The sequence below is a fragment of the Oryctolagus cuniculus genome, chromosome 18 (assembly GCF_964237555.1).
Source record: "Oryctolagus cuniculus chromosome 18, mOryCun1.1, whole genome shotgun sequence".
Taxonomy (NCBI): Eukaryota; Metazoa; Chordata; class Mammalia; order Lagomorpha; family Leporidae; genus Oryctolagus; species Oryctolagus cuniculus.
Window position 1 is genome coordinate 3,860,413 of NC_091449.1, and position 19,131 is coordinate 3,879,543.

Consider the following 19,131-nt stretch of genomic DNA (forward strand, 5'->3'; position numbering starts at 1 on the left):
CACCTCCGTGGAAGGGCGGTTCCCCCTGGCCACATTCCCCACTTCCACAGGGGAGCGGCACACTGCCGGCCGGCTCTCTCGGGGGCTGCACAGGTGTTCCTTCAGCTAGATGTTCCCCTTAGATGTTCCTGGTGCATGCCGTCTCTCTCCTCCTTTATAGTCCTCCTCCGCCAATCCTAACTCGGCTGCCCACACGCCGAGTACGCTGCTCTCCAATCAGGAGCAAGTCCTACAGTTTATCAGTTGAACTGGAGGCAGCTGTGCGGAAGCTGTTTACTTCTCTCCCAGCGCCATATTGTGGGAGAGCAGATGCATAGAATAAGTCCTAATTCGAGTAACTTAGTCTAGTCCGGATTGCTCCCCACAGATCCCCCTTTCTTTTTATTTTTTGGCGTTGGTACGCGCCTGTCTTCGGTGTCCCGCGGCACACACTCTGCTCTACTTGCTAGAGTTGCCACAGGCTCTTACAAGTCCTATCAGGCAAACCGAATCCGGGTCCTCTCTTCGCCATGTTGTGAGGAGGTTTTTAGGCGCTGATGCGTGCCTGTGTTCGGTGCCCTGCAGCGCATGCTCTGCTCTGCTAGAACTGCCTGCAGGTGTTTACAAAACCTATCAGGCAAACCGAATCCAAGCCTTCTCATTGCCTTATTGTGGGGGAGACTTATTAGTGTTGGTTCGTGCCTATCTTCGGTGACCTGCAGCTCATACTCTGGTCGAGCTGCTTGCTGGCGCTTACCGCCTTAAATCAGGCAGACCGAATCCAAGCTTAATATTGTTGTATTGTGGGGAAGCCTTACTGATGTTAATTCGTGCCTGTCTTCGGTGACCTGCGGCGCATAAGCTGCTAGCCGCCCAGGTGCTCATCGCCTCAATCAGGCAGACCGAATCCAAGCTCTCACATTGGCATGTTGAGGGGAGGCCTTTTTATTTCTCTATTTCTCTATCTCCGGGCATTCCTATTTCTCCCATTTTACTTCTATCTTCCAGCATTCCTATTTTTCTCACTTTCTCTTATCCCTGCGGCTTTCCGGCACCTCGCCCCGCCGGCGGGTTCCCGGCTCTGCGCCGCTTCAGCCCGCGCGCCTCTCTCATCTGCGCAGCTTCCCGGCTTTGCGCGGCTCGGCTTTGCGCGCTCCGCGGTCTCCACGCTTAACCCTTTCGCGTCTGAACCACGGCCTACGCCAGCGTTCCCTATCTATTCACGCCCCGTGCTCTCTCTGCACGCGGCGGCTTCCGCGAGTAACACAGCGTAGCTTGCGTCTCCACCACTAGCATTCAATCCAAGTTCCCCGGGCTAGCCTGGCGAATTCAACCCAGCGTACGTCTCCGCCCCACGATTTGGCTTCCCGTCCTTTGCTCCCCGGGCTAATCAGACGGATCCCAATCTGGCTCACGTTTCAGCTTCTGGTTTCAACTTTTCGCCCCCTATTCCCGGGCTAACTTGGGAACCCCAAAGTGGCTTTCGTTTCCGCCTTGGCCTGCCCCCCGCGGCTTCAATTTCCCTAACACTTTTCTCTACCCGGTATGTTTCCTTAAGTTTTCTTCCAACAATATTCCTCCCTCATTTCTCCTGGCCTCTCCCCACAGTCCGCGTCCGAGTCTGTTTGTTCTAGCTTTCACTTTCGCTTTCGACCTTAGAGATTTCTCCCAGCTTCCCCCCGTAGTCCATATACGAGTCTATGCCTAGGCTTTCAACAGCTTCTTCCGGCACCCTTTTCGTCCGGCTTTTCCCTAGGCTGTTTGCTAGTCTCTCTCTCCGGTAATTTCCCAGTTCTTCCCGTTTCTTCCCATTTCTTCCCTCCTAAGTTTGCTATCCGTCCTAGGTTTCCTATCCGAGCTAGGTTTCCTATCCGAGTCACGGCACCATTATGTCGCTCCCCCTCTTCGTGGAGGAACGACACAGGACCCTGCGCTGTTCTTTCGTCTGCTCGGCCCTCCCCGGGTTTGTTGCTGGTTCTTCCCGGGTTGGCTACTATCCCTTCCACCTCCGTGGAAGGGCGGTTCCCCCTGGCCACATTCCCCACTTCCACAGGGGAGCGGCACACCGCCGGCCGGCTCTCTCGGGGGCTGCACAGGTGTTCCTTCAGCTAGATGTTCCCCTTAGATGTTCCTGGTGCATGCCGTCTCTCTCCTCCTTTATAGTCCTCCTCCGCCAATCCTAACTTGGCTGCCCACACGCCGAGTACGCTGCTCTCCAATCAGGAGCAAGTCCTACAGTTTATCAGTTGAACTGGAGGCAGCTGTGCGGAAGCTGTTTACTTCTCTCCCAGCGCCATATTGTGGGAGAGCAGATGCATAGAATAAGTCCTAATTCGAGTAACTTAGTCTAGTCCGGATTGCTCCCCACAGTCCTCAACCAGGGACACTTCTGCTCCCTAGGGGGTCACTGTTGGAGACAGGTTTTGTGGCAAAACTGAACAGGAGATTCGCCACACTCAGGGCTTCAAGGTGAACAGTGGGACATTAGGCGTTCACAGCACAGCTCCACTGCCCCCGCCCACTCTGAGAGCGTCTGCATCCAGCACAGGAGCCCCCCTCCCCAAGCAGCCCATCTGCCCCCACCCTCACCCCACCCCCTGAGTCTGCCAGTCTCTCTGTCACTAGGGATTCAACCAGTGAGATCGCACCTGGGGCAGTGAGACCCCACCCACATCGGTGAGACCTCTCCCACACAGGTTGGTGACACCCCAACCATATCGGGGAGACCCCACCAAGATAGTGAGACCCCACCTGGGACAGTGAAACCAAAGCCACTATGGTGAGACCCTTCCCACCCACGTCAGTGACACCCCACCTGGGATAGTTAGACCCCACCGAAGTCAGTGGGACCCCACCCACTATAGTGAGACCCCTCCCACCAGGTCAGTGACACCAAACCTACAACAGTAGGACCCCAGCTAGGATGGTGAGACCCCACAAACGTTGGTGGGACCATACCACTGTCGGTGAGACCCAGCCGGGGTGGGAGAAGCTCCGGCACTTGGGCTGTGCAAGGGCTGTAGACTCCAGGGCCACCAGGTAACTCCGTCCCCCACCTCATTGGGCAGAAAGGGCCCTGGAGGACGGGTTTGGGGTCCCGAGCTGTGGTCTCAGCATGAGGAGAGGAGGGAGGCCCCGGTCTCAGGGAGTCCCAGGGTCCATTCCTCATCCTGGGTGATCATCACTGGACTTCCAGGGTAGCAGCTAAATGAGCCTCTGTCCGTCACCCAGCCTGTGGCACTCGGGTACAGCAGTGGGAAAGAGACGGGGGGGCCACCCCGCAGGCCAAGGGAGGGAGAGATCAGGATAAAGCCCATGATGGGAAGCAGCCCTGAAGCGACCTCAAATAGTTCACGGAAACCCAAGCTGTGCTCCGAGTGTGCGTGAAGTTTCAGCCGCAGCCTTGCTATGGAGGACAGGGCTGTTTGCTTTGTCAGGGGAGACCAGAGTGGGGCAGCAGTGGCTGAGCAGGTGCACACGCCAAGGAGCGGATCTGCCTCAGCAGGCCGTCACCTCCACCCCCGCCCCCACTCCGTGCAGGTGACCCCCGCTCTGGGGCACAGCACAGACTTCACAGTCCATGCCGGCCTGGGCACGGCCGGCTCCCTCCCGGGTCCGCCACCTGCAGAGCCAGTCTTCAGCCAGGAGCCACGTCAGAGCCACCAGGAGCAGGACAGCCAGGCCGATCAGCAGGAGGTTCTGGGCGGTGTCATCCCAGGCGGCTGGGGCTGGGGCAGAGGGGCCGCTGATGGGATGCAGCAGTGCACCCACCCGCTCCTCTCCCCTCACCTCCCAGACCTTCCTCCTGCCCCCACCCCGCGTGAGCCCGGCTACTCACCGTCCTGGACTCTGGACACTGTGGTTCCGAGACGGGGTTCCCGAGAGCCTGCTGTGGGAAGGGAGGGTCGACTTTGGCTTCTGCCTACCCAGCCTCTCCACCTCACACCTCACAGGGGTCTCAGCGTCCTCACCCCGTGGGCAGGGGCCCCCAGGACCCAGGCAGAAGCCGGCGCTGCACTATTGCGTGTGCGTCTCCGTGCCTCGCACTCCGATGGGGGCTCTGCACCCTCCTCACGCGGGTCTTTCTCCACACACGGCGTCAAATCCAAAGCCTGGCGGTCCCCTGGGTGTCCTGAGCCACCCCCTCCAACCAGCCTCCTGGCCAGTCCCTTGTCACTGGGTCCCCATCCTGGCTTCTGGTACTGCTGGGTCGCCCCCTCTCTTTCTGGAAATCTCTTCATTCTGAGAAACATGCGGCTAATGGGCTCAATCGGCCAGTGTTCACCCAGATGTCTCCTGCGTGTGCCCAGCCAGGCGGCCCTGCTTAGCCCTCCAGGGTCCCCCTTCCAGGTCACCAGCGCTCCTTGTGTGCGATGCCAGGGGGCTTCTAAAACTTCATGGGACACGGAGTTAAAAGAGAAGTTTATGGGGCCAGCGCTGTGGTATAATGGGCTAAAGGCTCCGCCTATAGCACCAGCACCCCTTATGGGCACCGGTTCGAGTCCCCACTGCTCCACTTCTCTCCAGCTCCCTGCTAATGTGCCTGGGAAAGCAGCAGAAGGTAGCCCAGTCCTTTTACCCCTGCACTTTCCATGAGCTCTCTGAACTGCCCTCATATAACACATTTCTCTCTCCTGACACCCACCCACGGATGCTCCATCCACTCTGGCCGGAACGCTCATGCCCCAGATGTTTTTCTGGGTGACGGGCACAGCTGTATGGGTTGCCCGTCCCTTATCCAAAATGCTAGGGACAGTAAGTGCTCCAGATGGGCTTGTCCTGGGATTTGGAATATTCCCATACACACAGTGAGGTCTCCTGGAGACTGCGCCCATGTCTTAAACACAAGATTCCCTGGGTGTCATGGGCCCCGGGGACACAAGCTCTGGGTAACTTCTCATCATGTCCCTAGTGCACCTTCGTTCTGCATATGGACCAGCATGAGAGGTCAGGTGCGGGTTTCACTGCCGGCGGCTTGTGGGCACTGAACACCACCACACCTGGGGCACCTGCACTGCACTGTGCAGGCGGGGAAGACCATGGCGCCCATGGGCACACATAGGAAGGCTCCAGCTCTCCCAAGTGTGAGGGAGCAAGCTAATCACGAGGAGCAAGGGCGGGGTCTCTGGGTTCCAGGCTGGGGTCTCCCACATCTGGAGACAGAGATGAAGAGGACAGGTCGGGGCTGGGGGCTTCCTCTGCTCCCTCCATTCTCCTTCCCTGGCACCCTGGGGTGGACATCCCTTCGACATGACCCTGGGTTTTCTTTAGGAGCCCAGGGAGGACCTGGGTTGGGGGCTTCCTCACCTGTGACCATGAGCTTCACGGGCTCACTTGGAAGTACCACACGTGGGCGCTATAGGCACCACAACACCATTACATGCCTGTGTGTGCCGAGGTCACAGGGCCCACGGGGAACATCGCTGGCACCGCCCCGTGGCTGCCCTGTGGGTGGCTGGGCTCGCCTTCCCAGAGCAGGAAGAAGGTGTTGGTCACCGTCTCTAGCTGGCAGTAGAAGGTCACATTCTCTCCCGAGGTCACCGTGGGCCCTGGTTGAACCCATAGGGTGGGCGTGTCGTACATTCCTGCACGAGAAGGTGGCCAGTGTCTTCCTGCCTCCCAGGCTCCACCCCTGCAACCTCAGACCCTCCTCCTCCCCACACACCTCCCCAGCCACAGACGTGCCCTCCCCAGCCGTGCTCCCAGGTGCAGCCGCTCAGTGCCAGGAGTGAGGGTCAGACTCTCTGGGAGCCGCTGTCCACGGGGTTTTCCCAGAGATTGGCAGCTAGGACCACAATCCCAGCACGGCCTGGGGCATCCGATGGCCAGGGGCCACCTCAGAGCCACCAGTCAGAGACTCAGGTGGGGCGGCCATTTGCTTAGGTTTTGGGGGAGAAACATACATAATATAGGATTTAGCATCTTAACAGCTTTAAGCGTCGCCCCGTGTCTCAACTTCTTTTGCAAGCTCAGCCCGTTCCCTCGCATGTGGTGCAGCCCACGTTTGCCACGCATTCCCCAGGGGACACTCGGCTGCTTGCAGCTCTCGGCCCTTCTGATCCAGGCTGCCGTGACTCGGGGCCAAAGCTCTCTGTGTTTGTCACGAGCCCTCCTGCAGATCCTACCAAGTGCTTCAGTCTGAGACACAGGTCCCCGGCTATAGGGAGCGCCATGGCCCGGACACCTTCCCTCTGTGGGAGCCGCCCTCCCACAGGACAAGCCTCTCTGCCCGGCCTGCTTCTCTCCCCTGTCCCAGGGACCCGGGTGCCGTCCTCGGTAGGAGCCCTGCACCTATGCCCTGCTGGGCTTCCCTCTCCTACAGGCTCCTCCCAGAGGAAGCAGCCCCCATTCTGACACCCGTAGAGCTTGGCTGGGTTGGGCCGCCCCCACCCCCCGCCCCCCACCACAGCCCGGCAGCGGGCAGTCTCACAAGTGACCACCAGATTCAGGGGCTCGCTGGGCTCTGACCAGAGCTCCCCGCTGCAGCAGAAGCAGCGGTAGCGCCCTGTAGTGCGCGAGGTCAGGGACATCCGTAAGGACAGATGGGCACCTCTCCAGACAGAGCCTGAGAGTGCCTGAGAGTACTCAGATTGTCGGGGGGTAGTGAGGTTACATGATTGAGTGGAGAGAGTACATCTGGGCGGGCAGGCCGGTGGCTCAGCGGAGAGGCAGAGGGCTGAGCGCACCGTCCAGTTGAGGCCGGGGGTTTTTAAGGAGATGGGTCTTCACACAGCTCCTCCTGAAACAAAGGATTTTATGGCTGTAAATACTAAGAAGCTCCTATCTGAGTTTTCCCCTGAAGGTATCAGACAGGAGGAAGCCTAGCTGGCGCCATCCTGGGTTCAGAGGAAGGGTGAGCAGGACCCCCTAGAGAATGGGGATCCGGAGCAGGGTGTTTGAAATGCAGCTACTGGGCTGCATCTGGGAGATTGTGGAAGATTTGTCAGGCAGAAGGGGCGGGACCTCCACCTGGCAGGTTATCAGGTAGGAGGGGGCAGGCAGGATGCGAAGGCCGGGCTGCCCTGAAACATCATCGGGATGACTTTGAGATGCAGCATATGCTGGACATAGATGTCTTCTCTTTAGGCCTGTCATACACACATAAGCTCCCACTGAACACTTCCTACCTAATACAACCACAGTGTCTGTCAGCTTCAACACCACGTGGCTCCCTCCCCAGAGCTCCTGTCCATTGCTGGCCTGGGTAGCTCCTGTCATCTCTGGATGCCACAGGGCCGGGTCTGGGTGGGTTCACAGTGCATCTGCAGCTGCTGAACAGGGGGATCAGACCGAGTGGCGCAGTCACGGGGCAGCCCTGGGAGATCACCGTGCCATCCACATGCAGGGGAGGTGAGGGAGAGAATGGGGGTTCTGTGATCCCCGCTTTAATGCCTTCCAGCCATGGAGAGACGTGGGACTCTGCACAGCACCGCCCCCCATCTGGAAAAGGGAGCACGGACTCCATCTCCTTTCTGAGCTACAGAACCTCGAGGACCACAGCCCTCTCCCTGCAGGTGCAGGAGGGAGGGTGGGGACAGGAAAGCAGGTTTTCTGTGCTCCCTAGAAGTGATGGGAAACAAAGCCCAGCCTGTCTGCCCTTTCTTGTGCCTCCGGGGCCTGAGTACTCACCTTGGGGGAGATGAAAGGGCTGGATTTCAGAGACAGCATTGGGGACTGAGGCTGGCCGCTCTGGCTCCAGGGGTCGACACCTGGGGCTGGGTTTCCTCTCCTGTCCTGTGACACAGGGACCAGATCTTCCCCAAGCTGCCCCAACACAAACCCTCTCCAAACACCGACCACAGAACTCAAGTCAACCCCTGGTGCCGTGAGGACGAGGCCAAAATCCCCACGGTGTCTCCCGGGGTGGGGTCACCTCTGGCTTTTGCGCAAGTTTCTGATTTTTTATTTTTAAATTCTGAAATTGTGAGAGGCAGAGAGCGAGCGAGCAAGCCAGATCCATCCATTGGGTCACTCCCCGAATGCTCTGATGGCTGGGGTGAACCAGGTCCAATGCCAGGGGCCATGAGCTCTATCCATGACCCCACCCGGGAGGCAGGAACCCAGCTGCCCAGCCAGAGACCATGGCCCCAGGACCTGCCTGAGCAAGGAGCTGGAGCCCAGTCACAGCAACAGACGTGAGCTGAGTTTGTGAGGGGGCAAGAAGCCATTTTCGTTGCATCCTTGCCCGAGTCCAGGTGCCCTCTGCTTCATTCCTACGCTGCTCTGCACACCCCTGCTGTGGACAGGGTTCTGCACAGCCAGCTGAGAGCCTCTGCCAAGGACACAGTGGGGCTGAGAGGCACCTACCTGTGACCATGAGCTCCAGGGCACCACTGGGGGCCGCCACACCTGGGGGCTGCTATGGTGGCTGTTGCTGTGGATTGGTTCTGAGAGGAGGAGCATGGTGGGAGCAAGAGGCACAGAGTCACCACACAGACCCCAGGAGTCGGATGAAAGCAGACCAGAGGCGAGCAGCCTGCAGACTCCTTTATTTCAGTTGGTACAGTAGCTTATATAGCCAAGGCAGCCAATCCAGTCAATGGGCAGTTTATGCCCTAACCAATCACATCCTGTTGCCAGGCTTACTCCATTTCCAGGTGGCTTCCAAGGGGGCTTCCGAAGCCATTCCTGAGTAACTGAGGCTCACTTGCGTGTGGCCATCTTGGTATGGCCTTCTCATTCCACTACAGGTGGTGACCGCAGAGATGCGGGGGTTTCCCAGACCAGAGCCAAGGTTCCCTGGAACCCCTTGCATCAGCGCTGTGTCAGGAAGCCATTTCACCCCGGGCTCACTGGATCTTTATCAAGAGGATGCTGGAGGAGGAAGAACATGGCAGGGAAATGTTCTGTCCTGACATAACCCCAGACCCTGATCCACAACAGGCAGGGCTTCTCACAGGAAGAGGAGAGGTCGACAAACTTTCTCCTTTTAAAGAAATCATTGCTTTGATATTCAAAAGTTGTATTTCTGTATAATTGTCATGTAAACATCAAACACACAAGCACACAACACAGATACGCACACAAACGTGGAAGAGCTAACCCAAGCTAGATAACGTGTGCATTACCTCACAGACTTATTGTGTGGTAGGAGCATCTGACACAGTTTTAAGCATTTTCAGCTGCCCATGCCGTGAGCGTTATTAACTACAGTCGCCATGACACACACTACACCTCTAGACCTCTTCTCCCACGTGATTCTGTAGCTCTGCACTCTGACCTGCGGATCCCAGCACCCACGCCTTCCCCTGGTGACCACCATGCTGCTCCCCGAGTGCCTCACAGCCCACCTCTGAGTGACTTCCCGTGTGGGTTCTCCTCTGTGCCTGGCTTGTTTCACTTCCACAGTGTCCGCAGTGCCTCGGTTTTTTGAAAACACCCGTGTTTCACTCGTTTCATGGCCGAGTCTTATTCCACTGTGGGATGCCTTGCTTCTGGCCCCATTCACCTCGGTTGATGATGACAGTGATGTGGCAAGGCACTGACAGGCATCTGTCCTTTCCTTAGCCCTGCATCTGGTTGAGTGGAAGTCCCCCTCCCAGAAACAGGAGCTGGCAAAGCGTGCATGCAGTGGGGCTCACAGCAGAGCCGAAGAAATGCAACGACCCCCTCTGGCCTCCACAGCCCTGCACAGCCCCAGGGCTCTGTGGGCTTCCAGCCCTGGGTGTTTCTGGGAAGGGTGCTATGCAAGGCCCATTGTGTGTGGCTGTGCCCCTAAGCCCCACACATCCTCACTTCACAGCTTCCTGGGGCTCATCAGAGTTCCTACAGAGACAAAGACCCAGCTCCCTGAGCCCCGCATCATCGGTGCACATCTGGCTCCTGTCCCTGGCCGGCTGTGCTTGGACGGATGCCTGTGTGCACAGTCCCTGGATGGTTGTCAGAGCCTCCCCCTGGCCCTCGGTGGTGAGAACACTCCTCAGAGCCTGCACTCAGCACACTGGTGAGCGCTGCACCTGACCCTGACCCTTGCCAGGATGTGGGTCAACGGGAGCGCCTGACTCCGTGCAGGGGGTGGGCTGCTCTGTGCTGTGCCGAGGCTGGGTCTGGTGCTTTGAGGAACTACGAGCCTCTTGCCACAGTGGCTGAACCCTGCACATTCCAGCCGCCTCTCAGGGCTGCGATTTCCCCACACCCTGACCACACTGCCTACTGTGTCTTCGAGAAGTCACCAGTGAGGTGGCATGGGGGGTGCCTCTCTCTGGCATTATTTGCACTTCCCTTCCCTTGTGGTGAGTGAGTTGCACCCTTGCTTTTCCTACTGTGTTTTCCAGATCTGCATCCAATGTGTTCGTTGTCTTCCTGTTCCCTTCATAGCTGTCCACGGTGCACAGAGTTCTGAAGTTTTGAGGATGATCAATGCAGCCATTTTCCTGTTTGTTCCTCATACTTTCAGAATCACAGCTAAGACGCTGTGATGAAGTCTGAGGTCATATTTACCCAGGTATTTCCTTCTAGGAGTGTTTAAAAAATTTTTTGTAAACTCTGATTTATTTATTCGAGAGGTAGAGACATAGAGAGGAGAGACAGCAACAGATTTGCCACCTTCTGGCTCACTCCCCAGATGGCTGGGCCAGGCTGAAGCCAGGAGCTTCTTTTGGGTCTCCCACGTGGGTGCAGGGCCCCAAGCATTTGGGCCATCCTCTGCTGCTTTCCCAGGGCATTAGCAGGGAGCTGGATCAGAAGTGGGGCAACCGAGATTGGAACTGGTGGTCATATGGGATGCCGGCGCTGCAGGTGTTGGCTTTACTCCCTCAGCTACGCTGTGGTGGGGTGGGGTCCCAGCCCATAACTGGAAACACTGGTGCAGAATCCACAGTGCTCTCTCAATCCCACCTCCCTGAACTCTGTGGGAAACGCAGACTTGCACCACACGGACAAGCAGAGTAATCAGCCACCAGAGGAAGCCGGGCAGGCATCCGCACTCTTCCAGAACACTGGGTGCTGCCGTCTGCCAGAGCCGCCGTGTTGTGGGGTTTATGTTAGTTGTGCATTGAGAAATCCAGATGACCTTGAACTTCTCGTGCCTGAAGAAACCCTGCACACACTTTCAGTCTTTCACTTCTGTGTGGTCCTCTCAGAGGGCGGAGTCCCACGTTCATCTCAGATTTTACCTTAGAGTTTGATGAGCCACAAGTTTTTTAAAATATTTATTTGAAAGTCACAGTTACAGAGAGAAGGAGCGAGAGAGATATCCATCTGCTGGTTCAGTCCCAATGGGCCCTCACAGCCGGAGCTTGGCTGATCCCCAGCCAGGAGCCAGGTGCTTCTTCTAGTCCCCCAGATGGATGCAGGGGCCTAAGCACCTGGGCCATCTTCTGCTGCTTTCCCAGGCCATAGCAGAGAGCTGGATCGGAAGTGGAGCAGCCAGGAATCGAACTGGTACCCACAGGGGATGCCGGCACCTCAGGCGGCAACTTTTATGCATAATGACACAGTGCTGTCCCTGATCCATTAACTGTGACCTCCCACATCTGAGCCCATGTGTCATCACCTCCTCTGGTGAGTGCAATTTTGAATCCATCTTGAGTGACTGTAGTCCCGCCCATGTCCTGGCACAATTGCTAAAGGTCAAGGGGAACAAATCCTGGTGTCACCGCCCTCTAGGTGGGCTCCTATGGACACTCAGGGCCACTGAGCTGTGTGTGGTCCCTGGAGAGGAACAGCACAGAACCGCACGGGAGGCTGCAGGGTAGTGGGTAGGGCTGCGGGAGGCCAGGACCCCTTCCCAGAATGCGTGTGGGAGCCCGGGGAAGCAGCACCACCAGCGGCCCACCCGGGTTCCTGCCCCTGAGCAGGATTCCCGCAACCCCAGGTGAGCTCTGCCCGCTTTACGAAGGCTTCTCACCGAGCATGCCCGGCCTCCCTCATCCCCCTGCCCCCAGGGAGCAGCCTCTCTGACCTCTGTTGTTCTGTGGCCCAGGTCCTTCTCTGGCTGTACCAAGCCTCCACCAGCAGAAGCCTGAGGCCCAGCAGGACCAAGCCCGCCACGCCCATGTGGATGAGGTTCTCCAGGGTGTGGTCCTGGGTGCTGGGGCTGGGGGCATGCGTAGAGGGGTCACCGACGTGGGCCAGCCCAAGTTACCCAGGATCCCATCTCTCCACAGCTGCCTGAGCATTGGTTTTGGCCTGTAGCTCACTCACCAGCGGGGGAGCCTGGCTGGGGGTGTGAGGGGCTGCTGGGCTCCGGTCCTCCTGAGAACAGGGACAGGACGTGAGGAGGAAGAGACCCCAGCCCTGCCCAGGACTCTGTACTTCCAGGCCCCCATGTCTCACGACGCAGCTCAGCGTGGCCCTCTGATGAACCGCCTCCACGTCACCCTGTCGGGCTGCCCTGTGCTGCTGGGTACCAGGGGAGCCCCATAGGGGCCGGGCCACGCAGCACCCACAGCCTGGCAAGCTTCTCCCTACAGCAGCAGGTCCGGGGCCCATACTGCACCATGTTCTGTGCTGCTGCGCCTGAGCAGTCTCTGTCCTGGTCTAGAGGTCCACAGCTCCTGGGGTGTGAGGCCCGTCATGGGTGGGTCCTGTCCAGTGCTGCATCTACTTTGGCCCCTGTGAGAGCCTGGCCCGGGACTGCAGGCCAGGGGGCTGGGCAGACCCCGAGTCCCTGTGTGACCCTGTCAGACCCTTTGGGTCAGGAGGGAAGAGGGGCGGGCCTGCACACTGGCTCCGCCCACACCCTTCTCCCTCCTGCCCTGCAGTCCCACCGCCCTCACTCTGGGTGTCTGGCCCAGGAGCCCAGGCCCTGCACCCAATTCCCATCTACGCCTCCTCTCAGCGTCCCCGTGACCTACCCAGCTCCTGCTCAGGTGTGGCTTCCTCACTGTCACCCCAGCTCCAGGGCGGCACTGGGCTCTGAGCAGCCAGCAGCGCTGAGGCAGACACAGCGGTAGCGCCCTGCGTACACCTCGGCCATGAGAGGGTGGGGAACTTGGCCTTGTTTCCGGGCTCCAGGGGCATCGCTCTGTCCCAGGGCTCTGGGATTCCCTCTCTATACAGATGGCACTCCTAGGCCTCCAGGGTCCCCAACACCACAGGGCCCCAGGCCTGCCCAGGGCGATCACAGAGCCTGGCTCAGCCCGGAGGCTGGGTCTGGGGAGGGTCCCTGGAAGGACACCAGAGGCTGGGTCCCAGGACCCTCCCAGACGCCCTCCTCACCAGACAGGGCTGCTGCCCCACTCCAGCTGCCCGGGGTGGCCCTTGTCCCATGGCGGGGGGGGGACCCGGCACAGTGGGGGGCACGCTCACCTGCCTGCACTCGGGTCCTGGGGCCGCACAGCCCTGGAGGAGAGCTCCCCGTGAGAGGGTTTCCCCTGCCCCTGCGCAGGTCCTCTCCTCCCCGGGGCGCCTGAGCCTGGGGTCTCCAGGGAGCAGGGCCTGGCTGTGAGGGGGGCGGGGTTCCTCCCAGAGCAGGGTCTCCCCTCCCCATCTTCCCGTCTCCCCAGGCAGAGCAGGACCACGAGGGCGGGGGTCATGGCGTCCTCTCCGCCGGCCCCGGCACAGCGCCCGCGGAACGGACATACACCGGGTGTGGACGCTCGGAGGCCGGGTCCTCCCAGCATCGCAGGGCTGTTCCGCCCGCAGCCCCACAGGAAGGGGCACCACCCCCACCCAGCCAGGCCCTCAGTCCCCAGGATGGGGGCACAGGCGCCCTGCAGGGATGGGGCCCCGCCCCGCCCTGTCAGCCGGCTCCGCCCTCCTCTCCCAGGGCCAGGACCCAGCACCAAGGACACGGGCCTCCCGGAGCAGCCCCTCAGGTGGGCTGATGCGCCCCGGGGTGGGGTCGTCCCCGCCCTCAGCCCCTCCTGTGGGGTCGCAGCCCGGCCACTTCCGGAGGACGCAGGTGGGCACAGACCCGCTCCCGCCCGGCCCGGAGGTCCCGGGGCCCGACCCAGGGCGGGGGAGGCCCGGACGCCCCCTCCGCCGCGGACGCCGCTCCCACGCCCCTCAGCCACAGCTTCCCCTGACCCGACCACCCCGCTGCGGGGCCCTGAGGCCTCCCAGGACCTGCGCCGCCCCCTCCCTGCCGCCTGCCCTGACTCCCGGGGGAGGCGCCCTCACTGCGTCCCCTCACACACCCCTCTGCCCTGAGCCTCAGCTTCCCCGTGTGGGCGGACACGGACTCACCTGAGGCGGCCTCGCGCACACGCACACCGACTCTGGACTGCGCAGGTGCACGTCAACAAGGGATTGCGCAGGCGCACACCGCCACTGGCCTTGTGGACACAGCCCAACACGTGACTGTACATATGCACAGGACAGGACTGCGCATGCGCATGATGACACGCTACTGCGCATACGACGACAAGTGACTGCGCAGGCGCACGCCGACATGCTGCGCTCACACGTCACTGAGGGGAGTGCGCGGTGCTTTGCCACTGTCTCCTTAATCAAGAGTGCGGGAAACGTGAACCCTGACTGCTGCTCTGCGCGGCCCTGCAAGCCCTCGCCAGAGCAGGTGGGCGAGAAGAAGCCGCAGAAGCGTCCGAATTGGGAAGGAAGAAGCCATGTCGTTTCTCTTGGCTGATGACGCCATCTTACCTAAGACTACCTCTCTTTGCTGATGACGTCATCCTACCTAAAGACAACCCAACGTCTCAACCAGAAACTGCCCTCACTGGTCACCGTCAGGTCGCAGGATCGCGGTCCACACACGAACTCCCGTCAGCGCTCCAAGGGAGATCCACACAGCTCCACTTAGCAGAGCCCAGACCTCCAGCAGCCTGGAGTGAATTCCTCTGCTGCAGGAGGTGAATGCAGGGACCCCGTGTGGGTTCACAGCGCATCTGCGGCTCGGGAACAGGGGGATCAGTCCGAGGGGCGCACTCGGGGGGCGGCCCTGGGAGGTCACCGTGCTGTCCACATGCAGGGGATTAGAGGAAGGGAACTCAACCATGCTCCAGCGTGTGCACCGCTCGTGGCTGCTGTGCTGTGCCCAAGCCCACCTGGCTCAGCTGACCTCCTGTCCCCAGGGATACTGACTGGGGGAGGGCAGAGGATGTGAGCTGAATGTGGTGGGGGGGGGGGCGAGAAGCCATTCTCGTCGCATCCTTGCCCGAGTTGTGGTGCCCTGTACTGCTTTCCCACACTCCTCTTCACACCCCTGCTGTGGACAGGGCCCTGGACAGCCAGCCGCGAGCCTCTGCCAAGGACACAGCGGGTCTGAGAGACACCTACCTGTGACCACGCGCTCCAGGGCACCACTGGGGGCCGCCACACCTGGGGGCTGCCACGGTGGCAACTACAGAGATACGGGGGTTCTAGGACCAGAGCCAAGGTTCCCCGGCACCCTGGTGTCAGCGCTGTGGCAGGGAGCCATTTCCCTCTGGGCTCACTGGAACTTATCCAAGAGGACGCTGGAGAGGAAATCACAGGAAAATGTTCTGTCCTGGCCTCACCCCAGACCCTGTTCCACGGCCAGGCAGGGCTTGTCACAGGAGCCTGAGAGAAGGGGTGAGGGCAGCACACTTTCTCCTTTTGAAGAATAGTTACTTTGAAGCCAAAGGTTGTATTTGTGTCTATTTGTCAGGTAAACATAAAACACGCGCACACACACACACAGAGTGGAAGAGCTAACCCAAGCTAGATAACGTGTGCATTACCTCACAGACTTATTGTGTGGTGGGAGCATCTGACACAGTTTTAAGCAATTTCAGCTGCCCATGCAGTGAGTGTTATTAACTACAGTCGCCATGACGCACACTACACCTCTAGACCTCTTCTCCCACGTGATTCTGTAGCTCTGCTCTCTGACCTGCGGATCCCACGCCCTCCCCTGGTGACCACCATGGTGCTCCCCGAGTCCCTCACAGCCCACACCTGAGTGACTTCCCGCGTGGGTTTTCCTCTGTGCCTGGCTTGTCTCACTCCCACAGTGTCCGCAGTGCCTCGGTTTGCTGCAAACGTCCGGATTTCACTCGTTCCATGGCCGAGTCTAATTCCACTGCGTGGACGCCTTGCTTCGGGCCCCATTCGCCTCGGTTGATCGATGACAGCGATGTGAGCTGCGCCGCAGGAACGCGGGCGTGCAGGTGTCTAAGTGTCTCCTCCCCGTTAGCTCCTCCCCTGTGCCCGACCTGCGCTAGGAGAAGGGAGCGGTGGGGGTCTGGGCCCCAGGATCCCCTCTCTGTCCCACACTGTTGTGGACAGGTGAGCCAAGGAGCCGCCCACGCGCTCAGGGAGTTGGCACCGTCGAGAAGTAAACCAGGAAGCGGGCGTGGTACTAAGGGCTCCAGGGGCCAGGTGGGGCTGAAGGGGGAGGTGCTGTGTAGAGAGAATGTTCATGGACCGGAAATGCCAGACGCACACTTCCGGAAACCCGGGATCCTCGGGCGTGCATATAAAGACCCCAGTCCCCTCTGCCGGATAGCTGCAGTATCAGACACGCTCTTCCGGAGACCCCCCTGCACACTATCTTTAGGAACCACAAAAGTTCTCTTCCGGAAACCCGGGAATCTCGGGTGCTCTCTGGAGACCCCCACACACCAACTTCATGAAATTAAGAGACCCTGCACTTCTCTTCCGGAAACCACAGACGTGCTCCTCCGGAAAGCAGGGGCCTAGACGCCCCCTCCAGATACAGCAGGTTGGGCCGCCCTGGGGGTAGAGCTAGAGTGAAGGCTGGGCCGGAGCAGGTGCGTTGCGCTCCACTTCTCAGGCGTGGGTTGACGTAGACTTCCTTCCACACAGAATGTGCAGGGAGGAACGGTGACGCTCCCTTGGGAACCAAGTGCCCCAGATCCGCAGCAGCAGCCAGGCTCCTGGATCCTCTGGATCCCTGCTGGGCTGTGCTGGGGACAGCTCTTTTCTCCCATCTTCTGCGTAGTGACCCATCACCCAGTCCTGTCACACAGCTTCCCAGGGCAGGGCTTCCTTGAAGGTCTTGCACATGTTCTTGAAAATTGTCATCAAGGTCAACGCCAACAAGGGAATTGAATGGCCTAAAGAGACAGAGAGAACCAGAGGCAGTGTGAGATCCTGCAGAAGATAAAGGATTAGGTTCCAACACAGGAAATCTAAATAAACCATGGACTAGTTGAGCTAAGGGTGCTGGGAAGAAATGTGCCATATTAACCTACAATGCTAACAGGGAGCTGGGTGAAGGGTCTATAGCAACTCCATGTGGTAACTTCTCATTTGTTCCCTAAAACCATTCTCGAAGTCTATTAAAAATCAGGTAAAATTCCCACATGAGGGCTGAAGACCCTGGATGTCTCCTCACCCAGCACCACCAACTCTAGGGCAACACTGGGGGCTGCCCAGGTGACCCTCCCTCTGTCGATACTGGTAACACCCTGGGGTGTTGTATCCGTGGGAGTCCTCCCTCTGTCGCACTGGTAACACCCTGCAGTGCTGTATCCATGGTAGTCCTGATGAATCAGCCTCCTTCTGCAACCCCAGTTCCTTCTCCACCACCTCGTGTGTGGCTTCCCAGGATCTCCAGTTGGGACAAGGAAGATACAGGGGTTTCCTGGCATGGGATCTTCACAAACACACTCGAGGGAATCACAGAACCTAGTGTGGCAGATATGATAGGACTGGCAATATCCCTTGGAAAAAATGCAGACTAGATTTCGATGGACTGTCAGAGAGATACCATTTTTTCCCTGTTCGTGGGGAGGTGGGGTAGGGCAGAAATAAATTAAGATGAAAGGCTTATCATTATTTTCTCTTAAAATACTTAAAATTTTGTTTGAAAGGGGAAGAGAGAGAGGGAGAGATCTCTTGTTTGCTGGTTCACCCCCCAAATGCTGGCAATAGCCAGGGCTGTGCTACGCAGTCAGGAGCCTGGAGCTGCAGCCAATCTCCCTCCTGGGGCAGGAACGAGCACTGAGCCACTGCCTGTCTCCTAGGTGTGCAGTAATGGAAGCCACCTCAGAGGCAGATCTGGACCTAACCCAGGCACTCAGCTGTGGGATTCAGGCATCCAATCAGGGACTTAACTGCTGTACCAACTCCCACTCTCTAATTCTGTTCTCAAAAAGTGTTAATGAAATCCAGTCATTTGTGGAGAAATGGCCGGGACTGGAGAACATTAAGTGAAATACGCCTTCCCAGGAATCCAGTGTAAGTTCTCCCTTCTAAGCAGAAGTCGGAAAAGTTGGTCTCATAGTAGCAGAGTAGGATGGTGACCACTATCGCTGAAAAGGGTCTGGGGGAGAGATGAGGGAGGTTTGGTCCCCGGGTCCCAAGGTGGAGTCAGATAGAGGAACGGCTCTGTCTGCACAGCACAGGAGGCACCCATGGCTCACATAACCTGTTGAGTGTTCCTACAAAGAACTCGAGGAGAGGAGCTGGGGCCCAAACACAGGACATGACGAGATGGGAATGCCCTGGTGTGATCAGCACACCTTCAAATCCCACGCTGCACCTCCCAAATTATTATGTGTTCATTTAAAGGGAAAAATAGCTGGCAAATATGTTGTTGGTGTTTGTGTCTTCCTCCTTTGTCGAGCTGAAATTCACAGAGCACAGATTACAGACCTAACAGAAATTTAATTCATGCTGTAGCTACCTCTCACATTCACTGTGTCGTGTACCCACCAGCAACTGTCACAAACATCTTCATTAGCAGAGACAGAAACCCCAGACCCACTCAGCAGGCATCTGCATGCTCCCTCCCCACACCCGAGTCCACGTTCTGCCCTCTGAATCTGCACCCCCGGGCACCTCTCAGAGCAGAATCAGACCAGGTGTCTTTGTGACACCGGCTGATTTATGTATTGTCATATCTTCAGGGTTTCTCCACGATTATCCAGACCCTCCTTCTTTTCTAACAGGAGAGTGTCAGCCGTGTCTACAAACACCGCCTGTTGTGGACGCACTCACCTGTTGTGCTTCTTCTGGTTGCTGGCATCTTTGGGCTCATGTGAATGAGGCTGCTATGAACCCGTGGATGCAACACCTGCTTGGGTTCCTGCTTCAATCCCTGTGGTTATATGTGCAGGAGAGGAACTGTTGGACTGTCAGGCACTTATGAGAAACAATGTTTTCCTTCTTTAGTGTGCCGAAATTCAAATAACATTAAACCAGCCCTTTAAAGTATATACTGTGCTGACTAACTACATTAACAATGTTGTACACCATTAACTCTTTAAAAATATATTTTATTTATTGGAAAGAGTTACGGAGCTAGATAGAGAAAAGAGA

The 19,131-nt window shown here is 58.4% G+C and overlaps 1 long non-coding RNA gene across 2 annotated transcripts; it reads left to right on the forward strand.

Moving 5' to 3' along the window:
* Nucleotides 1-13,563: 13,563 nt before the first annotated feature.
* Nucleotides 13,564-19,043, forward strand: LOC127485563 (uncharacterized). Of its 2 annotated transcripts, XR_011383881.1 has the most exons (3): nucleotides 13,621-14,732; nucleotides 15,099-16,013; nucleotides 18,762-19,043. It is a non-coding gene; the product is annotated as an uncharacterized lncRNA (long non-coding RNA). The 2 variants fall into 2 exon arrangements; XR_011383880.1 differs by lacking the exon at nucleotides 18,762-19,043 and having other exon boundaries at nucleotides 13,564-14,732; nucleotides 15,099-17,022.
* The last annotated feature ends 88 nt before the right edge of the window (nucleotides 19,044-19,131 follow it).